The sequence below is a fragment of the Cucurbita pepo genome, chromosome 1, assembly GCF_057944985.1.
Source record: "Cucurbita pepo subsp. pepo isolate OVF chromosome 1, ASM5794498v1, whole genome shotgun sequence".
NCBI lineage: Eukaryota > Viridiplantae > Streptophyta > Magnoliopsida > Cucurbitales > Cucurbitaceae > Cucurbita > Cucurbita pepo.
Genome location: NC_141798.1, coordinates 9,468,890 through 9,484,152, shown reverse-complemented (window position 1 = coordinate 9,484,152; position 15,263 = coordinate 9,468,890). Strand labels below are relative to the sequence as shown.

General features: G+C 55.4%; 41 non-coding genes and 4 pseudogenes across 41 annotated transcripts; all 45 read right to left on the bottom strand.

Annotated features, from left to right (window-relative positions):
- Window positions 1–169: 169 nt before the first annotated feature.
- On the bottom strand, window positions 170–288 carry LOC147793965 (5S ribosomal RNA). Its single transcript, XR_015414337.1, has one exon. It is a non-coding gene; the product is annotated as a 5S ribosomal RNA (ribosomal RNA).
- A 227-nt stretch (window positions 289–515) lies between these two features.
- LOC147793964 (5S ribosomal RNA) lies at window positions 516–634 on the bottom strand. Its single transcript, XR_015413288.1, has one exon. It is a non-coding gene; the product is annotated as a 5S ribosomal RNA (ribosomal RNA).
- A 227-nt stretch (window positions 635–861) lies between these two features.
- Window positions 862–980, bottom strand: LOC147793963 (5S ribosomal RNA). Its single transcript, XR_015413443.1, has one exon. It is a non-coding gene; the product is annotated as a 5S ribosomal RNA (ribosomal RNA).
- Window positions 981–1,207: 227 nt separating this feature from the next.
- Window positions 1,208–1,326, bottom strand: LOC147793962 (5S ribosomal RNA). Its single transcript, XR_015413161.1, has one exon. It is a non-coding gene; the product is annotated as a 5S ribosomal RNA (ribosomal RNA).
- A 227-nt stretch (window positions 1,327–1,553) lies between these two features.
- LOC147793961 (5S ribosomal RNA) lies at window positions 1,554–1,672 on the bottom strand. Its single transcript, XR_015414320.1, has one exon. It is a non-coding gene; the product is annotated as a 5S ribosomal RNA (ribosomal RNA).
- Window positions 1,673–1,899: 227 nt separating this feature from the next.
- LOC147793960 (5S ribosomal RNA) lies at window positions 1,900–2,018 on the bottom strand. Its single transcript, XR_015414302.1, has one exon. It is a non-coding gene; the product is annotated as a 5S ribosomal RNA (ribosomal RNA).
- Window positions 2,019–2,245: 227 nt separating this feature from the next.
- On the bottom strand, window positions 2,246–2,364 carry LOC147793959 (5S ribosomal RNA). Its single transcript, XR_015413160.1, has one exon. It is a non-coding gene; the product is annotated as a 5S ribosomal RNA (ribosomal RNA).
- Window positions 2,365–2,591: 227 nt separating this feature from the next.
- LOC147793958 (5S ribosomal RNA) lies at window positions 2,592–2,710 on the bottom strand. Its single transcript, XR_015414288.1, has one exon. It is a non-coding gene; the product is annotated as a 5S ribosomal RNA (ribosomal RNA).
- A 219-nt stretch (window positions 2,711–2,929) lies between these two features.
- LOC147793957 (5S ribosomal RNA) lies at window positions 2,930–3,048 on the bottom strand. The gene has a single exon (XR_015413198.1). It is a non-coding gene; the product is annotated as a 5S ribosomal RNA (ribosomal RNA).
- Window positions 3,049–3,274: 226 nt separating this feature from the next.
- Window positions 3,275–3,393, bottom strand: LOC147793956 (5S ribosomal RNA). The gene has a single exon (XR_015413472.1). It is a non-coding gene; the product is annotated as a 5S ribosomal RNA (ribosomal RNA).
- Window positions 3,394–3,620: 227 nt separating this feature from the next.
- LOC147793955 (5S ribosomal RNA) lies at window positions 3,621–3,739 on the bottom strand. The gene has a single exon (XR_015413159.1). It is a non-coding gene; the product is annotated as a 5S ribosomal RNA (ribosomal RNA).
- A 227-nt stretch (window positions 3,740–3,966) lies between these two features.
- On the bottom strand, window positions 3,967–4,085 carry LOC147793954 (5S ribosomal RNA). Its single transcript, XR_015413299.1, has one exon. It is a non-coding gene; the product is annotated as a 5S ribosomal RNA (ribosomal RNA).
- Window positions 4,086–4,312: 227 nt separating this feature from the next.
- On the bottom strand, window positions 4,313–4,431 carry LOC147793953 (5S ribosomal RNA). Its single transcript, XR_015414274.1, has one exon. It is a non-coding gene; the product is annotated as a 5S ribosomal RNA (ribosomal RNA).
- A 227-nt stretch (window positions 4,432–4,658) lies between these two features.
- LOC147793952 (5S ribosomal RNA) lies at window positions 4,659–4,777 on the bottom strand. The gene has a single exon (XR_015413272.1). It is a non-coding gene; the product is annotated as a 5S ribosomal RNA (ribosomal RNA).
- A 227-nt stretch (window positions 4,778–5,004) lies between these two features.
- LOC147793951 (5S ribosomal RNA) lies at window positions 5,005–5,123 on the bottom strand. The gene has a single exon (XR_015413156.1). It is a non-coding gene; the product is annotated as a 5S ribosomal RNA (ribosomal RNA).
- A 227-nt stretch (window positions 5,124–5,350) lies between these two features.
- LOC147793950 (5S ribosomal RNA) lies at window positions 5,351–5,469 on the bottom strand. The gene has a single exon (XR_015414259.1). It is a non-coding gene; the product is annotated as a 5S ribosomal RNA (ribosomal RNA).
- Window positions 5,470–5,696: 227 nt separating this feature from the next.
- LOC147793949 (5S ribosomal RNA) lies at window positions 5,697–5,815 on the bottom strand. Its single transcript, XR_015413125.1, has one exon. It is a non-coding gene; the product is annotated as a 5S ribosomal RNA (ribosomal RNA).
- A 227-nt stretch (window positions 5,816–6,042) lies between these two features.
- On the bottom strand, window positions 6,043–6,161 carry LOC147793948 (5S ribosomal RNA; annotated as a pseudogene).
- Window positions 6,162–6,388: 227 nt separating this feature from the next.
- On the bottom strand, window positions 6,389–6,507 carry LOC147793947 (5S ribosomal RNA). The gene has a single exon (XR_015414237.1). It is a non-coding gene; the product is annotated as a 5S ribosomal RNA (ribosomal RNA).
- Window positions 6,508–6,734: 227 nt separating this feature from the next.
- Window positions 6,735–6,853, bottom strand: LOC147793946 (5S ribosomal RNA). Its single transcript, XR_015413333.1, has one exon. It is a non-coding gene; the product is annotated as a 5S ribosomal RNA (ribosomal RNA).
- A 227-nt stretch (window positions 6,854–7,080) lies between these two features.
- On the bottom strand, window positions 7,081–7,199 carry LOC147793945 (5S ribosomal RNA; annotated as a pseudogene).
- A 227-nt stretch (window positions 7,200–7,426) lies between these two features.
- LOC147793944 (5S ribosomal RNA) lies at window positions 7,427–7,545 on the bottom strand. Its single transcript, XR_015413436.1, has one exon. It is a non-coding gene; the product is annotated as a 5S ribosomal RNA (ribosomal RNA).
- A 227-nt stretch (window positions 7,546–7,772) lies between these two features.
- LOC147793943 (5S ribosomal RNA) lies at window positions 7,773–7,891 on the bottom strand. The gene has a single exon (XR_015413432.1). It is a non-coding gene; the product is annotated as a 5S ribosomal RNA (ribosomal RNA).
- Window positions 7,892–8,118: 227 nt separating this feature from the next.
- On the bottom strand, window positions 8,119–8,237 carry LOC147793942 (5S ribosomal RNA). The gene has a single exon (XR_015413494.1). It is a non-coding gene; the product is annotated as a 5S ribosomal RNA (ribosomal RNA).
- A 227-nt stretch (window positions 8,238–8,464) lies between these two features.
- Window positions 8,465–8,583, bottom strand: LOC147793941 (5S ribosomal RNA). Its single transcript, XR_015413431.1, has one exon. It is a non-coding gene; the product is annotated as a 5S ribosomal RNA (ribosomal RNA).
- Window positions 8,584–8,811: 228 nt separating this feature from the next.
- Window positions 8,812–8,930, bottom strand: LOC147793940 (5S ribosomal RNA). Its single transcript, XR_015413430.1, has one exon. It is a non-coding gene; the product is annotated as a 5S ribosomal RNA (ribosomal RNA).
- A 227-nt stretch (window positions 8,931–9,157) lies between these two features.
- LOC147793939 (5S ribosomal RNA) lies at window positions 9,158–9,276 on the bottom strand. Its single transcript, XR_015413493.1, has one exon. It is a non-coding gene; the product is annotated as a 5S ribosomal RNA (ribosomal RNA).
- Window positions 9,277–9,503: 227 nt separating this feature from the next.
- Window positions 9,504–9,622, bottom strand: LOC147793938 (5S ribosomal RNA). The gene has a single exon (XR_015413429.1). It is a non-coding gene; the product is annotated as a 5S ribosomal RNA (ribosomal RNA).
- Window positions 9,623–9,849: 227 nt separating this feature from the next.
- LOC147793937 (5S ribosomal RNA) lies at window positions 9,850–9,968 on the bottom strand. Its single transcript, XR_015413428.1, has one exon. It is a non-coding gene; the product is annotated as a 5S ribosomal RNA (ribosomal RNA).
- Window positions 9,969–10,186: 218 nt separating this feature from the next.
- On the bottom strand, window positions 10,187–10,305 carry LOC147793936 (5S ribosomal RNA). Its single transcript, XR_015413427.1, has one exon. It is a non-coding gene; the product is annotated as a 5S ribosomal RNA (ribosomal RNA).
- A 227-nt stretch (window positions 10,306–10,532) lies between these two features.
- LOC147793935 (5S ribosomal RNA) lies at window positions 10,533–10,651 on the bottom strand. The gene has a single exon (XR_015413155.1). It is a non-coding gene; the product is annotated as a 5S ribosomal RNA (ribosomal RNA).
- Window positions 10,652–10,770: 119 nt separating this feature from the next.
- LOC147793934 (5S ribosomal RNA) lies at window positions 10,771–10,889 on the bottom strand. Its single transcript, XR_015413154.1, has one exon. It is a non-coding gene; the product is annotated as a 5S ribosomal RNA (ribosomal RNA).
- Window positions 10,890–11,008: 119 nt separating this feature from the next.
- LOC147793933 (5S ribosomal RNA) lies at window positions 11,009–11,127 on the bottom strand (annotated as a pseudogene).
- Window positions 11,128–11,346: 219 nt separating this feature from the next.
- LOC147793932 (5S ribosomal RNA) lies at window positions 11,347–11,465 on the bottom strand. Its single transcript, XR_015413152.1, has one exon. It is a non-coding gene; the product is annotated as a 5S ribosomal RNA (ribosomal RNA).
- Window positions 11,466–11,692: 227 nt separating this feature from the next.
- LOC147793931 (5S ribosomal RNA) lies at window positions 11,693–11,811 on the bottom strand. The gene has a single exon (XR_015413151.1). It is a non-coding gene; the product is annotated as a 5S ribosomal RNA (ribosomal RNA).
- A 119-nt stretch (window positions 11,812–11,930) lies between these two features.
- On the bottom strand, window positions 11,931–12,049 carry LOC147793930 (5S ribosomal RNA; annotated as a pseudogene).
- Window positions 12,050–12,268: 219 nt separating this feature from the next.
- On the bottom strand, window positions 12,269–12,387 carry LOC147793929 (5S ribosomal RNA). Its single transcript, XR_015413378.1, has one exon. It is a non-coding gene; the product is annotated as a 5S ribosomal RNA (ribosomal RNA).
- A 226-nt stretch (window positions 12,388–12,613) lies between these two features.
- On the bottom strand, window positions 12,614–12,732 carry LOC147793928 (5S ribosomal RNA). The gene has a single exon (XR_015413185.1). It is a non-coding gene; the product is annotated as a 5S ribosomal RNA (ribosomal RNA).
- A 226-nt stretch (window positions 12,733–12,958) lies between these two features.
- LOC147793927 (5S ribosomal RNA) lies at window positions 12,959–13,077 on the bottom strand. The gene has a single exon (XR_015413783.1). It is a non-coding gene; the product is annotated as a 5S ribosomal RNA (ribosomal RNA).
- Window positions 13,078–13,304: 227 nt separating this feature from the next.
- On the bottom strand, window positions 13,305–13,423 carry LOC147793926 (5S ribosomal RNA). Its single transcript, XR_015413461.1, has one exon. It is a non-coding gene; the product is annotated as a 5S ribosomal RNA (ribosomal RNA).
- A 258-nt stretch (window positions 13,424–13,681) lies between these two features.
- LOC147793925 (5S ribosomal RNA) lies at window positions 13,682–13,800 on the bottom strand. The gene has a single exon (XR_015413484.1). It is a non-coding gene; the product is annotated as a 5S ribosomal RNA (ribosomal RNA).
- A 227-nt stretch (window positions 13,801–14,027) lies between these two features.
- LOC147793924 (5S ribosomal RNA) lies at window positions 14,028–14,146 on the bottom strand. Its single transcript, XR_015413392.1, has one exon. It is a non-coding gene; the product is annotated as a 5S ribosomal RNA (ribosomal RNA).
- Window positions 14,147–14,373: 227 nt separating this feature from the next.
- On the bottom strand, window positions 14,374–14,492 carry LOC147793923 (5S ribosomal RNA). The gene has a single exon (XR_015413456.1). It is a non-coding gene; the product is annotated as a 5S ribosomal RNA (ribosomal RNA).
- A 227-nt stretch (window positions 14,493–14,719) lies between these two features.
- On the bottom strand, window positions 14,720–14,838 carry LOC147793922 (5S ribosomal RNA). The gene has a single exon (XR_015413555.1). It is a non-coding gene; the product is annotated as a 5S ribosomal RNA (ribosomal RNA).
- A 227-nt stretch (window positions 14,839–15,065) lies between these two features.
- Window positions 15,066–15,184, bottom strand: LOC147793921 (5S ribosomal RNA). Its single transcript, XR_015414223.1, has one exon. It is a non-coding gene; the product is annotated as a 5S ribosomal RNA (ribosomal RNA).
- Between the last annotated feature and the right edge of the window lie 79 nt (window positions 15,185–15,263).

The window sequence follows — 15,263 nt, the reverse complement described above, 5'->3', positions numbered from 1 at the left end:
GGGTGGGTGCACGCACGTGCTGGGAACGGCCGGCGGGGCCCGCGCGGACACGTCGGGGAGAAGAAACGCGATAGGCGTGAGCGTGCGAGCGGGGGAGGTTGCCATTTGTAAAGAAAGGAAGAAAAGAACGGGGAGAAATTGAAGTAACGAGCAAAAGAAATATAAAAAAGGGGTGCAACACGAGGACTTCCCAAGTGGTCACCCAACTTAGTACTACTCTCGCCCAAGCACGCTTAACTGCGGAGTTCTGATGGGATCCGGTGCATTAGTGCTGGTATGATCGCACCCGACATGCCATGCGCACAAATTGCATTTAACGCATGCGGGGTGGGCATGATCGAGGCGAGGGTGGGTGCACGCACGTGCTGGGAACGGCCGGCGGGGCCCGCGCGGACACGTCGGGGAGAAGAAACGCGATGGGCGTGAGCGTGCGAGCGGGGGAGGTTGCCATTTGTAAAGAAAGGAAGAAAAGAACGGGGAGAAATTGAAGTAACGAGCAAAAGAAATATAAAAAAGGGGTGCAACACGAGGACTTCCCAAGTGGTCACCCAACTTAGTACTACTCTCGCCCAAGCACGCTTAACTGCGAAGTTCTGATGGGATCCGGTGCATTAGTGCTGGTATGATCGCACCCAACATGCCATGCGCACAAATTGCATTTAACGCATGCGGGGTGGGCATGATCGAGGCGAGGGTGGGTGCACGCACGTGCTGGGAACGGCCGGCGGGGCCCGCGCGGACACGTCGGGGAGAAGAAACGCGATGGGCGTGAGCGTGCGAGCGGGGGAGGTTGCCATTTGTAAAGAAAGGAAGAAAAGAACGGGGAGAAATTGAAGTAACGAGCAAAAGAAATATAAAAAAGGTGTGCAACACGATGACTTCCCAAGTGGTCACCCAACTTAGTACTACTCTCGCCCAAGCACGCTTAACTGCGGAGTTCTAATGGGATCCGGTGCATTAGTGCTGGTATGATCGCACCCGACATGCCATGCGCACAAATTGCATTTAACGCATGCGGGGTGGGCATGATCGAGGCGAGGGTGGGTGCACGCACGTGCTGGGAACGGCCGGCGGGGCCCGCGCGGACACGTCGGGGAGAAGAAACGCGATGGGCGTGAGCGTGCGAGCGGGGGAGGTTGCCATTTGTAAAGAAAGGAAGAAAAGAACGGGGAGAAATTGAAGTAACGAGCAAAAGAAATATAAAAAAGGGGTGCAACACGAGGACTTCCCAAGTGGTCACCCAACTTAGTACTACTCTCGCCCAAGCACGCTTGACTGCGGAGTTCTGATGGGATCCGGTGCATTAGTGCTGGTATGATCGCACCCGACATGCCATGCGCACAAATTGCATTTAACGCATGCGGGGTGGGCATGATCGAGGCGAGGGTGGGTGCACGCACGTGCTGGGAACGGCCGGCGGGGCCCGCGCGGACACGTCGGGGAGAAGAAACGCGATGGGCGTGAGCGTGCGAGCGGGGGAGGTTGCCATTTGTAAAGAAAGGAAGAAAAGAACGGGGAGAAATTGAAGTAACGAGCAAAAGAAATATAAAAAAGGGGTGCAACACGAGGACTTCCCAAGTGGTCACCCAACTTAGTACTACTCTCGCCCAAGCACGCTTAACTGCGGAGTTCTGATGGGATCCGGTGCATTAGTGCTGGTATGATCGCACCCGACATGCCATGCGCACAAATTGCATTTAACGCATGCGGGGTGGGCATGATCGAGGCGAGGGTGGGTGCACGCACGTGCTGGGAACGGCCGGCGGGGCCCGCGCGGACACGTCGGGGAGAAGAAACGCGATGGGCGTGAGCGTGCGAGCGGGGGAGGTTGCCATTTGTAAAGAAAGGAAGAAAAGAACGGGGAGAAATTGAAGTAACGAGCAAAAGAAATATAAAAAAGGGGTGCAACACGAGGACTTCCCAAGTGGTCACCCAACTTAGTACTACTCTCGCCCAAGCACGCTTAACTGCGGAGTTCTGATGGGATCCGGTGCATTAGTGCTGGTATGATCGCACCCGACATGCCATGCGCACAAATTGCATTTAACGCATGCGGGGTGGGCATGATCGAGGCGAGGGTGGGTGCACGCACGTGCTGGGAACGGCCGGCGGGGCCCGCGCGGACACGTCGGGGAGAAGAAACGCGATGGGCGTGAGCGTGCGAGCGGGGGAGGTTGCCATTTGTAAAGAAAGGAAGAAAAGAACGGGGAGAAATTGAAGTAACGAGCAAAAGAAATATAAAAAAGGGGTGCAACACGAGGACTTCCCAAGTGGTCACCCAACTTAGTACTACTCTCGCCCAAGCACGCTTGACTGCGGAGTTCTGATGGGATCCGGTGCATTAGTGCTGGTATGATCGCACCCGACATGCCATGCGCACAAATTGCATTTAACGCATGCGGGGTGGGCATGATCGAGGCGAGGGTGGGTGCACGCACGTGCTGGGAACGGCCGGCGGGGCTCGCGCGGACACGTCGGGGAGAAGAAACGCGATGGGCGTGAGCGTGCGAGCGGGGGAGGTTGCCATTTGTAAAGAAAGGAAGAAAAGAACGGGGAGAAATTGAAGTAACGAGCAAAAGAAATATAAAAAAGGGGTGCAACACGAGGACTTCCCAAGTGGTCACCCAACTTAGTACTACTCTCGCCCAAGCACGCTTAACTGCGGAGTTCTGATGGGATCCGGTGCATTAGTGCTGGTATGATCGCACCCGACATGCCATGCGCACAAATTGCATTTAACGCATGCGGGGTGGGCATGATCGAGGCGAGGGTGGGTGCACGCACGTGCTGGGAACGGCCGGCGGGGCCCGCGCGGACACGTCGGGGAGAAGAAACGCGATGGGCGTGAGCGGGGGAGGTTGCCATTTGTAAAGAAAGGAAGAAAAGAACGGGGAGAAATTGAAGTAACGAGCAAAAGAAATATAAAAAAGGGGTGCAACACGAGGACTTCCCAAGTGGTCACCCAACTTAGTACTACTCTCGCCCAAGCACGCTTAACTGCGGAGTTCTGATGGGATCCGGTGCATTAGTGCTAGTATGATCGCACCCGACATGCCATGCGCACAAATTGCATTTAACGCATGCGGAGTGGGCATGATCGAGGCGAGGGTGGGTGCACGCACGTGCTGGGAACGGCCGGCGGGGCCGCGCGGACACGTCGGGGAGAAGAAACGCGATGGGCGTGAGCGTGCGAGCGGGGGAGGTTGCCATTTGTAAAGAAAGGAAGAAAAGAACGGGGAGAAATTGAAGTAACGAGCAAAAGAAATATAAAAAAGGGGTGCAACACGAGGACTTCCCAAGTTGTCACCCAACTTAGTACTACTCTCGCCCAAGCACGCTTCACTGCGGAGTTCTGATGGGATCCGGTGCATTAGTGCTGGTATGATCGCACCCGACATGCCATGCGCACAAATTGCATTTAACGCATGCGGGGTGGGCATGATCGAGGCGAGGGTGGGTGCACGCACGTGCTGGGAACGGCCGGCGGGGCCCGCGCGGACACGTCGGGGAGAAGAAACGCGATGGGCGTGAGCGTGCGAGCGGGGGAGGTTGCCATTTGTAAAGAAAGGAAGAAAAGAACGGGGAGAAATTGAAGTAACGAGCAAAAGAAATATAAAAAAGGGGTGCAACACGAGGACTTCCCAAGTGGTCACCCAACTTAGTACTACTCTCGCCCAAGCACGCTTGACTGCGGAGTTCTGATGGGATCCGGTGCATTAGTGCTGGTATGATCGCACCCGACATGCCATGCGCACAAATTGCATTTAACGCATGCGGGGTGGGCATGATCGAGGCGAGGGTGGGTGCACGCACGTGCAGGGAACGGCCGGCGGGGCCCGCGCGGACACGTCGGGGAGAAGAAACGCGATGGGCGTGAGCGTGCGAGCGGGGGAGGTTGCCATTTGTAAAGAAAGGAAGAAAAGAACGGGGAGAAATTGAAGTAACGAGCAAAAGAAATATAAAAAAGGGGTGCAACACGAGGACTTCCCAAGTGGTCACCCAACTTAGTACTGCTCTCGCCCAAGCACGCTTGACTGCGGAGTTCTGATGGGATCCGGTGCATTAGTGCTGGTATGATCGCACCCGACATGCCATGCGCACAAATTGCATTTAACGCATGCGGGGTGGGCATGATCGAGGCGAGGGTGGGTGCACGCACGTGCTGGGAACGGCCGGCGGGGCCCGCGCGGACACGTCGGGGAGAAGAAACGCGATGGGCGTGAGCGTGCGAGCGGGGGAGGTTGCCATTTGTAAAGAAAGGAAGAAAAGAACGGGGAGAAATTGAAGTAACGAGCAAAAGAAATATAAAAAAGGGGTGCAACACGAGGACTTCCCAAGTGGTCACCCAACTTAGTACTACTCTCGCCCAAGCACGCTTAACTGCGGAGTTCTGATGGGATCCGGTGCATTAGTGCTGGTATGATCGCACCCGACATGCCATGCGCACAAATTGCATTTAACGCATGCGGGGTGGGCATGATCGAGGCGAGGGTGGGTGCACGCACGTGCTGGGAACGGCCGGCGGGGCCCGCGCGGACACGTCGGGGAGAAGAAACGCGATAGGCGTGAGCGTGCGAGCGGGGGAGGTTGCCATTTGTAAAGAAAGGAAGAAAAGAACGGGGAGAAATTAAAGTAACGAGCAAAAGAAATATAAAAAAGGGGTGCAACACGAGGACTTCCCAAGTGGTCACCCAACTTAGTACTACTCTCGCCCAAGCACGCTTAACTGCGGAGTTCTGATGGAATCCGGTGCATTAGTGCTGGTATGATCGCACCCGACATTCCATGCGCACAAATTGCATTTAACACATGCGGGGTGGGCATGATCGAGGCGAGGGTGGGTGCACGCACGTGCAGGGAACGGCCGGCGGGGCCCGCGCGGACACGTCGGGGAGAAGAAACGCGATGGGCGTGAGCGTGCGAGCGGGGGAGGTTGCCATTTGTAAAGAAAGGAAGAAAAGAACGGGGAGAAATTGAAGTAACGAGCAAAAGAAATATAAAAAAGGGGTGCAACACGAGGACTTCCCAAGTGGTCACCCAACTTAGTACTACTCTCGCCCAAGCACGCTTGACTGCGGAGTTCTGATGGGATCCGGTGCATTAGTGCTGGTATGATCGCACCCGACATTCCATGCGCACAAATTGCATTTAACGCATGCGGGGTGGGCATGATCGAGGCGAGGGTGGGTGCACGCACGTGCTGGGAACGGCCGGCGGGGCCCGCGCGGACACGTCGGGGAGAAGAAACGCGATGGGCGTGAGCGTGCGAGCGGGGGAGGTTGCCATTTGTAAAGAAAGGAAGAAAAGAACGGGGAGAAATTGAAGTAACGAGCAAAAGAAATATAAAAAAGGGGTGCAACACGAGGACTTCCCAAGTGGTCACCCAACTTAGTACTACTCTCGCCCAAGCACGCTTAACTGCGGAGTTCTGATGGGATCCGGTGCATTAGTGCTGGTATGATCGCACCCGACATGCCATGCGCACGAATTGCATTTAACGCATGCGGGGTGGGCATGATCGAGGCGAGGGTGGGTGCACGCACGTGCTGGGAACGGCCGGCGGGGCCCGCGCAGACACGTCGGGGAGAAGAAACGCGATGGGCGTGAGCGTGCGAGCGGGGGAGGTTGCCATTTGTAAAGAAAGGAAGAAAAGAACGGGGAGAAATTGAAGTAACGAGCAAAAGAAATATAAAAAAGGGGTGCAACACGAGGACTTCCCAAGTGGTCACCCAACTTAGTACTACTCTCGCCCAAGCACGCTTCACTGCGGAGTTCTGATGGGATCCGGTGCATTAGTGCTGGTATGATCGCACCCGACATGCCATGCGCACAAATTGCATTTAACGCATGCGGGGTGGGCATGATCGAGGCGAGGGTGGGTGCACGCACGTGCTGGGAACGGCCGGCGGGGCCCGCGCGGACACGTCGGGGAGAAGAAACGCGATGGGCGTGAGCGTGCGAGCGGGGGAGGTTGCCATTTGTAAAGAAAGGAAGAAAAGAACGGGGAGAAATTGAAGTAACGAGCAAAAGAAATATAAAAAAGGGGTGCAACACGAGGACTTCCGAAGTGGTCACCCAACTTAGTACTACTCTCGCCCAAGCACGCTTGACTGCAGAGTTCTGATGGGATCCGGTGCATTAGTGCTGGTATGATCGCACCTGACATGCCATGCGCACAAATTGCATTTAACGCATGCGGGGTGGGCATGATCGAGGCGAGGGTGGGTGCACGCACGTGCTGGGAACGGCCGGCGGGGCCCGCGCGGACACGTCGGGGAGAAGAAACGCGATGGGCGTGAGCGTGCGAGCGGGGGAGGTTGCCATTTGTAAAGAAAGGAAGAAAAGAACGGGGAGAAATTGAAGTAACGAGGAAAAGAAATATAAAAAAGGGGTGCAACACGAGGACTTCCCAAGTGGTCACCCAACTTAGTACTACTCTCGCCCAAGCACGCTTAACTGCGGAGTTCTGATGGGATCCGGTGCATTAGTGCTGGTATGATCGCACCCGACATGCCATGCGCACAAATTGCATTTAACGCATGCGGGGTGGGCATGATCGAGGCGAGGGTGGGTGCACGCACGTGCTGGGAACGGCCGGCGGGGCCCGCGCGGACACGTCGGGGAGAAGAAACGCGATGGGCGTGAGCGTGCGAGCGGGGGAGGTTGCCATTTGTAAAGAAAGGAAGAAAAGAACGGGGAGAAATTGAAGTAACGAGCAAAAGAAATATAAAAAAGGGGTGCACCACGAGGACTTCCCAAGTGGTCACCCAACTTAGTACTACTCTCGCCCAAGCACGCTTAACTGCGGAGTTCTGATGGGATCCGGTGCATTAGTGCTGGTATGATCGCACCCAACATGCCATGCGCACGAATTGCATTTAACGCATGCGGGGTGGGCATGATCGAGGCGAGGGTGGGTGCACGCACGTGCTGGGAACGGCCGGCGGGGCCCGCGCGGACACGTCGGGGAGAAGAAACGCGATGGGCGTGAGCGTGCGAGCGGGGGAGGTTGCCATTTGTAAAGAAAGGAAGAAAAGAACGGGGAGAAATTGAAGTAACGAGCAAAAGAAATATAAAAAAGGGGTGCAACACGAGGACTTCCCAAGTGGTCACCCAACTTAGTACTACTCTCGCCCAAGCACGCTACACTGCGGAGTTCTGATGGGATCCTGTGCATTAGTGCTGGTATGATCGCACCCGACATGCCATGCGCACGAATTGCATTTAACGCATGCGGGGTGGGCATGATCGAGGCGAGGGTGGGTGCACGCACGTGCTGGGAACGGCCGGCGGGGCCCGCGCAGACACGTCGGGGAGAAGAAACGCGATGGGCGTGAGCGTGCGAGCGGGGGAGGTTGCCATTTGTAAAGAAAGGAAGAAAAGAACGGGGAGAAATTGAAGTAACGAGCAAAAGAAATATAAAAAAGGGGTGCAACACGAGGACTTCCCAAGTGGTCACCCAACTTAGTACTACTCTCGCCCAAGCACGCTACACTGCGGAGTTCTGATGGGATCCGGTGCATTAGTGCTGGTATGATCGCACCCGACATGCCATGCGCACGAATTGCATTTAACGCATGCGGGGTGGGCATGATCGAGGCGAGGGTGGGTGCACGCACGTGCAGGGAACGGCCGGCAGGGCCCGCGCGGACACGTCGGGGAGAAGAAACGCGATGGGCGTGAGCGTGCGAGCGGGGGAGGTTGCCATTTGTAAAGAAAGGAAGAAAAGAACGGGGAGAAATTGAAGTAACGAGCAAAAGAAATATAAAAAAGGGGTGCAACACGAGGACTTCCCAAGTGGTCACCCAACTTAGTACTACTCTCGCCCAAGCACGCTACACTGCGGAGTTCTGATGGGATCCGGTGCATTAGTGCTGGTATGATCGCACCCGACATGCCATGCGCACAAATTGCATTTAACGCATGCGGGGTGGGCATGATCGAGGCGAGGGTGGGTGCACGCACGTGCTGGGAACGGCCGGCGGGGCCCGCGCGGACACGTCGGGGAGAAGAAACGCGATGGGCGTGAGCGTGCGAGCGGGGGAGGTTGCCATTTGTAAAGAAAGGAAGAAAAGAACGGGGAGAAATTGAAGTAACGAGCAAAAGAAATATAAAAAAGGGGTGCAACACGAGGACTTCCCATGTGGTCACCCAACTTAGTACTACTCTCGCCCAAGCACGCTACACTGCAGAGTTCTGATGGGATCCGGTGCATTAGTGCTGGTATGATCGCACCCGACATGCCATGCGCACGAATTGCATTTAACGCATGCGGGGTGGGCATGATCGAGGCGAGGGTGGGTGCACGCACGTGCAGGGAACGGCCGGCAGGGCCCGCGCGGACACGTCGGGGAGAAGAAACGCGATGGGCGTGAGCGTGCGAGCGGGGGAGGTTGCCATTTGTAAAGAAAGGAAGAAAAGAACGGGGAGAAATTGAAGTAACGAGCAAAAGAAATATAAAAAAGGGGTGCAACACGAGGACTTCCCAAGTGGTCACCCAACTTAGTACTACTCTCGCCCAAGCACGCTACACTGCGGAGTTCTGATGGGATCCGGTGCATTAGTGCTGGTATGATCGCACCCGACATGCCATGCGCACAAATTGCATTTAACGCATGCGGGGTGGGCATGATCGAGGCGAGGGTGGGTGCACGCACGTGCTGGGAACGGCCGGCGGGGCCCGCACGGACACGTCGGGGAGAAGAAACGCGATGGGCGTGAGCGTGCGAGCGGGGGAGGTTGCCATTTGTAAAGAAAGGAAGAAAAAGAACGGGGAGAAATTGAAGTAACGAGCAAAAGAAATATAAAAAAGGGGTGCAACACGAGGACTTCCCAAGTGGTCACCCAACTTAGTACTACTCTCGCCCAAGCACGCTACACTGCGGAGTTCTGATGGGATCCGGTGCATTAGTGCTGGTATGATCGCACCCGACATGCCATGCGCACAAATTGCATTTAACACATGCGGGGTGGGCATGATCGAGGCGAGGGTGGGTGCACGCACGTGCTGGGAACGGCCGGCGGGGCCCGCGCGGACACGTCGGGGAGAAGAAACGCGATGGGCGTGAGCGTGCGAGCGGGGGAGGTTGCCATTTGTAAAGAAAGGAAGAAAAGAACGGGGAGAAATTGAAGTAACGAGCAAAAGAAATATAAAAAAGGGGTGCAACACGAGGACTTCCCATGTGGTCACCCAACTTAGTACTACTCTCGCCCAAGCACGCTACACTGCAGAGTTCTGATGGGATCCGGTGCATTAGTGCTGGTATGATCGCACCCGACATGCCATGCGCACGAATTGCATTTAACGCATGCGGGGTGGGCATGATCGAGGCGAGGGTGGGTGCACGCACGTGCAGGGAACGGCCGGCAGGGCCCGCGCGGACACGTCGGGGAGAAGAAACGCGATGGGCGTGAGCGTGCGAGCGGGGGAGGTTGCCATTTGTAAAGAAAGGAAGAAAAGAACGGGGAGAAATTGAAGTAACGAGCAAAAGAAATATAAAAAAGGGGTGCAACACGAGGACTTCCCAAGTGGTCACCCAACTTAGTACTACTCTCGCCCAAGCACGCTACACTGCGGAGTTCTGATGGGATCCGGTGCATTAGTGCTGGTATGATCGCACCCGACATGCCATGCGCACGAATTGCATTTAACGCATGCGGGGTGGGCATGATCGAGGCGAGGGTGGGTGCACGCACGTGCAGGGAACGGCCGGCAGGGCCCGCGCGGACACGTCGGGGAGAAGAAACGCGATGGGCGTGAGCGTGCGAGCGGGGGAGGTTGCCATTTGTAAAGAAAGGAAGAAAAGAACGGGGAGAAATTGAAGTAACGAGCAAAAGAAATATAAAAAAGGGGTGCAACACGAGGACTTCCCAAGTGGTCACCCAACTTAGTACTACTCTCGCCCAAGCACGCTACACTGCGGAGTTCTGATGGGATCCGGTGCATTAGTGCTGGTATGATCGCACCCGACATGCCATGCGCACAAATTGCATTTAACGCATGCGGGGTGGGCATGATCGAGGCGACGATGGGTGCACGCACGTGCTGGGAACGGCCGGTGGGGCCCGCGCGGACACGTCGGGGAGAAGAAACGCGATGGGCGTGAGCGTGCGAGCGGGGGAGGTTGCCATTTGTAAAGAAAGGAAGATAAGAACGGGGAGAAATTGAAGTAACGAGCAAAAGAAAGGGGTGCAACACGAGGACTTCCCAAGTGGTCACCCAACTTAGTACTACTCTCGCCCAAGCACGCTACACTGCGGAGTTCTGATGGGATCCGGTGCATTAGTGCTGGTATGATCGCACCCGACATGCCATGCGCACAAATTGCATTTAACGCATGCGGGGTGGGCATGATCGAGGCGAGGGTGGGTGCACGCACGTGCTGGGAACGGCCGGCGGGGCCCGCGCGGACACGTCGGGGAGAAGAAACGCGATGGGCGTGAGCGTGCGAGCGGGGGAGGTTGCCATTTGTAAAGAAAGGAAGAAAAGAACGGGAAGAAATTGAAGTAACGAGCAAAAGAAATATAAAAAAGGGGTGCAACACGAGGACTTCCCAAGTGGTCACCCAACTTAGTACTACTCTCGCCCAAGCACGCTTGACTGCGGAGTTCTGATGGGATCCGGTGCATTAGTGCTGGTATGATCGCACCCGACATGCCATGCGCACAAATTGCATTTAACGCATGCGAGCGGGGGAGGTTGCCATTTGTAAAGAAAGGAAGAAAAGAACGGGGAGAAATTGAAGTAACGAGCAAAAGAAATATAAAAAAGGGGTGCAACACGAGGACTTCCCAAGTGGTCACCCAACTTAGTACTACTCTCGCCCAAGCACGCTTGACTGCGGAGTTCTGATGGGATCCGGTGCATTAGTGCTGGTATGATCGCACCCGACATGCCATGCGCACAAATTGCATTTAACGCATGCGAGCGGGGGAGGTTGCCATTTGTAAAGAAAGGAAGAAAAGAACGGGGAGAAATTGAAGTAACGAGCAAAAGAAATATAAAAAAGGGGTGCAACACGAGGACTTCCCAAGTGGTCACCCAACTTAGTACTACTCCCGCCCAAGAACGCTTAACTGCGGAGTTCTGATGGGATCCGGTGCATTAGTGCTGGTATGAACGAACCCGACATGCCATGCGCACAAATTGCATTTAACGCATGCGGGGTGGGCATGATCAAGGCGACGGTGGGTGCACGCACGTGCTGGGAACGGCCGGCGGGGCCCGCGCAGACACGTCGGGGAGAAGAAACGCGATGGGCGTGAGCGGGGGAGGTTGCCATTTGTAAAGAAAGGAAGAAAAGAACGGGGAGAAATTGAAGTAACGAGCAAAAGAAATATAAAAAAGGGGTGCAACACGAGGACTTCCCAAGTGGTCACCCAACTTAGTACTACTCTCGCCCAAGCACGCTTGACTGCGGAGTTCTGATGGGATCCGGTGCATTAGTGCTGGTATGATCGCACCCGACATGCCATGCGCACAAATTGCATTTAACGCATGCGGGGTGGGCATGATCGAGGCGAGGATGGGTGCACGCACGTGCTGGGAACGGCCGGCGGGGCCCGCGCGGACACGTCGGGGAGAAGAAACGCGATGGGCGTGAGCGTGCGAGCGGGGGAGGTTGCCATTTGTAAAGAAAGGAAGAAAAGAACGGGGAGAAATTGAAGTAACGAGCAAAAGAAATATAAAAAAGGGGTGCAACACGAGGACTTCCCAAGTGGTCACCCAACTTAGTACTACTCTCGCCCAAGCACGCTTGACTGCGGAGTTCTGATGGGATCCGGTGCATTAGTGCTGGTATGATCGCACCCGACATGCCATGCGCACAAATTGCATTTAACGCATGCGAGCGGGGGAGGTTGCCATTTGTAAAGAAAGGAAGAAAAGAACGGGGAGAAATTGAAGTAACGAGCAAAAGAAATATAAAAAAGGGGTGCAACACGAGGACTTCCCAAGTGGTCACCCAACTTAGTACTACTCCCGCCCAAGAACGCTTAACTGCGGAGTTCTGATGGGATCCGGTGCATTAGTGCTGGTATGAACGAACCCGACATGCCATGCGCACAAATTGCATTTAACGCATGCGGGGTGGGCATGATCAAGGCGACGGTGGGTGCACGCACGTGCTGGGAACGGCCGGCGGGGCCCGCGCAGACACGTCGGGGAGAAGAAACGCGATGGGCGTGAGCGGGGGAGGTTGCCATTTGTAAAGAAAGGAAGAAAAGAACGGGGAGAAATTGAAGTAACGAGCAAAAGAAATATAAAAAAGGGGTGCAACACGAGGACTTCCCAAGTGGTCACCCAACTTAGTACTACTCTCGCCCAAGCACGCTTGACTGCGGAGTTCTGATGGGATCCGGTGCATTAGTGCTGGTATGATCGCACCTGACATGCCATGCACACAAATTGCATTTAACGCATGCGGGGTGGGCATGATCGAGGCGACGGTGGGTGCACGCACGTGCTGGGAACGGCCGGCGGGGCCCGCGTGGACACGTCGGGGAGAAGAAACGCGATGGGCGTGAGCGTGTGAGCGGGGGAGGTTGCCATTTGTAAAGAAAGGAAGAAAAGAACGGGGAGAAATTGAAGTAACGAGCAAAAGAAATATAAAAAAGGGTGCAACACGAGGACTTCCCAATTGGTCACCCAACTTAGTACTACTCTCGCCCAAGCACGCTTAACTGCGGAGTTCTGATGGGATCCGGTGCATTAGTGCTGGTATGATCGCACCCGACATGCCATGCGCACAAATTGCATTTCACGCATGCGGGGTGGGCATGATCGAGGCGACGGTGGGTGCACGCACGTGCTGGGAACGGCCGGCGGGGCCCGCGCGGACACGTCGGGGAGAAGAAACGCGATGGGCGTGAGCGTGCGAGCGGGGGAGGTTGCCATTTGTAAAGAAAGGAAGAAAAGAACGGGGAGAAATTGAAGTAACGAGCAAAAGAAATATAAAAAAGGGTGCAACACGAGAACTTCCCAAGTGGTCACCCAACTTAGTACTACTCACGCCCAAGCACGCTTAACTGCGGAGTTCTGATGGGATCCGGTGCATTAGTGCTGGTATGATCGCACCCGACATGCCATGCGCACAAATTGCATTTCACGCATGCGGGGTGGGCATGATCGAGGCGACGGTGGGTGCACGCACGTGCTGGGAACGGCCGGCGGGGCCCGCGCGGACACGTCGGGGATAAGATACGCGATGGACGTGAGCGTGCGAGCGGGGGAGGTTGCCATTTGTAAAGAAAGGAAGAAAAGTACAGGGAGAAATTGAAGTAACGAGCAAAAGAAATATAAAAAAGGGGTGCAACACGAGGACTTCCCAAGTGGTCACCCAACTTAGTACTACTCTCGCCCAAGCACGCTTGACTAAGGAGTTCTGATGGGATCCGGTGCATTAGTGCTGGTATGATCGCACCCGACATGCCATGCGCACAAATTGCATTTAACGCATGAAGGGTGGGCATGATCGAGGCGACGGTGGGTGCACGCACGTGCTGGGAACGGCCGGCGGGGCCTGCGCGGACACGTCGGGGAGAAGAAACGCGATGGGCGTGAGCGTGCGAGCAGGGGAGGTTGCCATTTGTAAAGAAAGGAATAAAAGAACGGGGAGAAATTGAAGTAACGAGCAAAAGAACGGGGAGAAATTGAAGTAACGAGCAAAAGAAATATAAAAAAGGGGTGCAACACAAGGACTTCCCAAGTAGTCACCCAACTTAGTACTACTCTCGCCCAAGCACGCTTAACTGTGGAGTTCTGATGGGATCCGGTGCATTAGTGCTGGTATGATCGCACCCGACATGCCATGCGCACAAATTGCATTTAACGCATGCGGGGTGGGCATGATCGAAGCGACGGTGGGTGCACGCACGTGCTGGGAACGGCCGGCGGGGCCCGCGCGGACACGTCGGGGAGAAGAAACGCGATGGGCGTGAGCGTGCGAGCGGGGGAGGTTGCCATTTGTAAAGAAAGGAAGAAAAGAACGGGGAGAAATTGAAGTAACGAGCAAAAGAAATATAAAAAAGGGGTGCAACACGAAGACTTCCCAAGTGGTCACCCAACTTAGTACTACTCTCGCCCAAGCACGCTTAACTGCGGAGTTCTGATGGGATCCGATGCATTAGTGCTGGTATGATCGCACCCGACATGCCATGCGCACAAATTGCATTTAACGCATGCGGGGTGGGCATGATCGAGGCGACGGTGGGTGCACGCACATGCTGGGAACGGCCGGCGGGGCCCGCGCGGACACGTCGGGGAGAAGAAACGCGATGGGCGTGAGCGTGCGAGCGGGGGAGGTTGCCATTTGTAAAGAAAGGAAGAAAAGAACGGGGAGAAATTGAAGAAACGAGCAAAAGAAATATAAAAAAAGGGTGAAACACGAGGACTTCACAAGTGGTCACCCAACTTAGTACTACTCTCGCCCAAGCACGCTTAACTGCGGAGTTCTGATGGGATCCGGTGCATTAGTGCTGGTATGATCACACCCGACATGCCATGCGCACAAATTGCATTTAACGCATGCGGGGTGGGCATGATCGAGGCGACGGTGGGTGCACGCACATGCTGGGAACGGCCGGCGGGGCCCGCGCGGACACGTCGGGGAGAAGAAACGCGATGGGCGTGAGCGTGCGAGCGGGGGAGGTTGCCATTTGTAAAGAAAGGAAGAAAAGAACGGGGAGAAATTGAAGAAACGAGCAAAAGAAATATAAAAAAAGGGTGAAACACGAGGACTTCACAAGTGGTCACCCAACTTAGTACTACTCTCGCCCAAGCACGCTTAACTGCGGAGTTCTGATGGGATCCGGTGCATTAGTGCTAGTATGATCGCACCCGACATGCCATGCGCACAAATTGCATTTAACGCATGCGGGGTGGGCATGATCGAGGCGACGGTGGGTGCACGCACATGCTGCGAACGGCCGGCGGGGCCCGCGCGGACACGTCGGGGAGAAGAAACGCGATGGGCGTGAGCGTGCGAGCGGGGGAGGTTGCCATTTGTAAAGAAAGGAAGAAAAGAACGGGGAGAAATTGAAGTAACGAGCAAAAGAAATATAAAAAAGGGGTGCAACACGAGGACTTCCCAAGTGGTCACCCAACTTAGTACTACTCTCGCCCAAGCACGCTTAACTGCGGAGTTCTGATGGGATCCGGTGCATTAGTGCTGGTATGATCGCACCCGACATGCCATGCGCACAAATTGCATTTAACGCATGCGGGGTGGGCATGATCGAGGCGACGGTGGGTGCACGCACGTGAT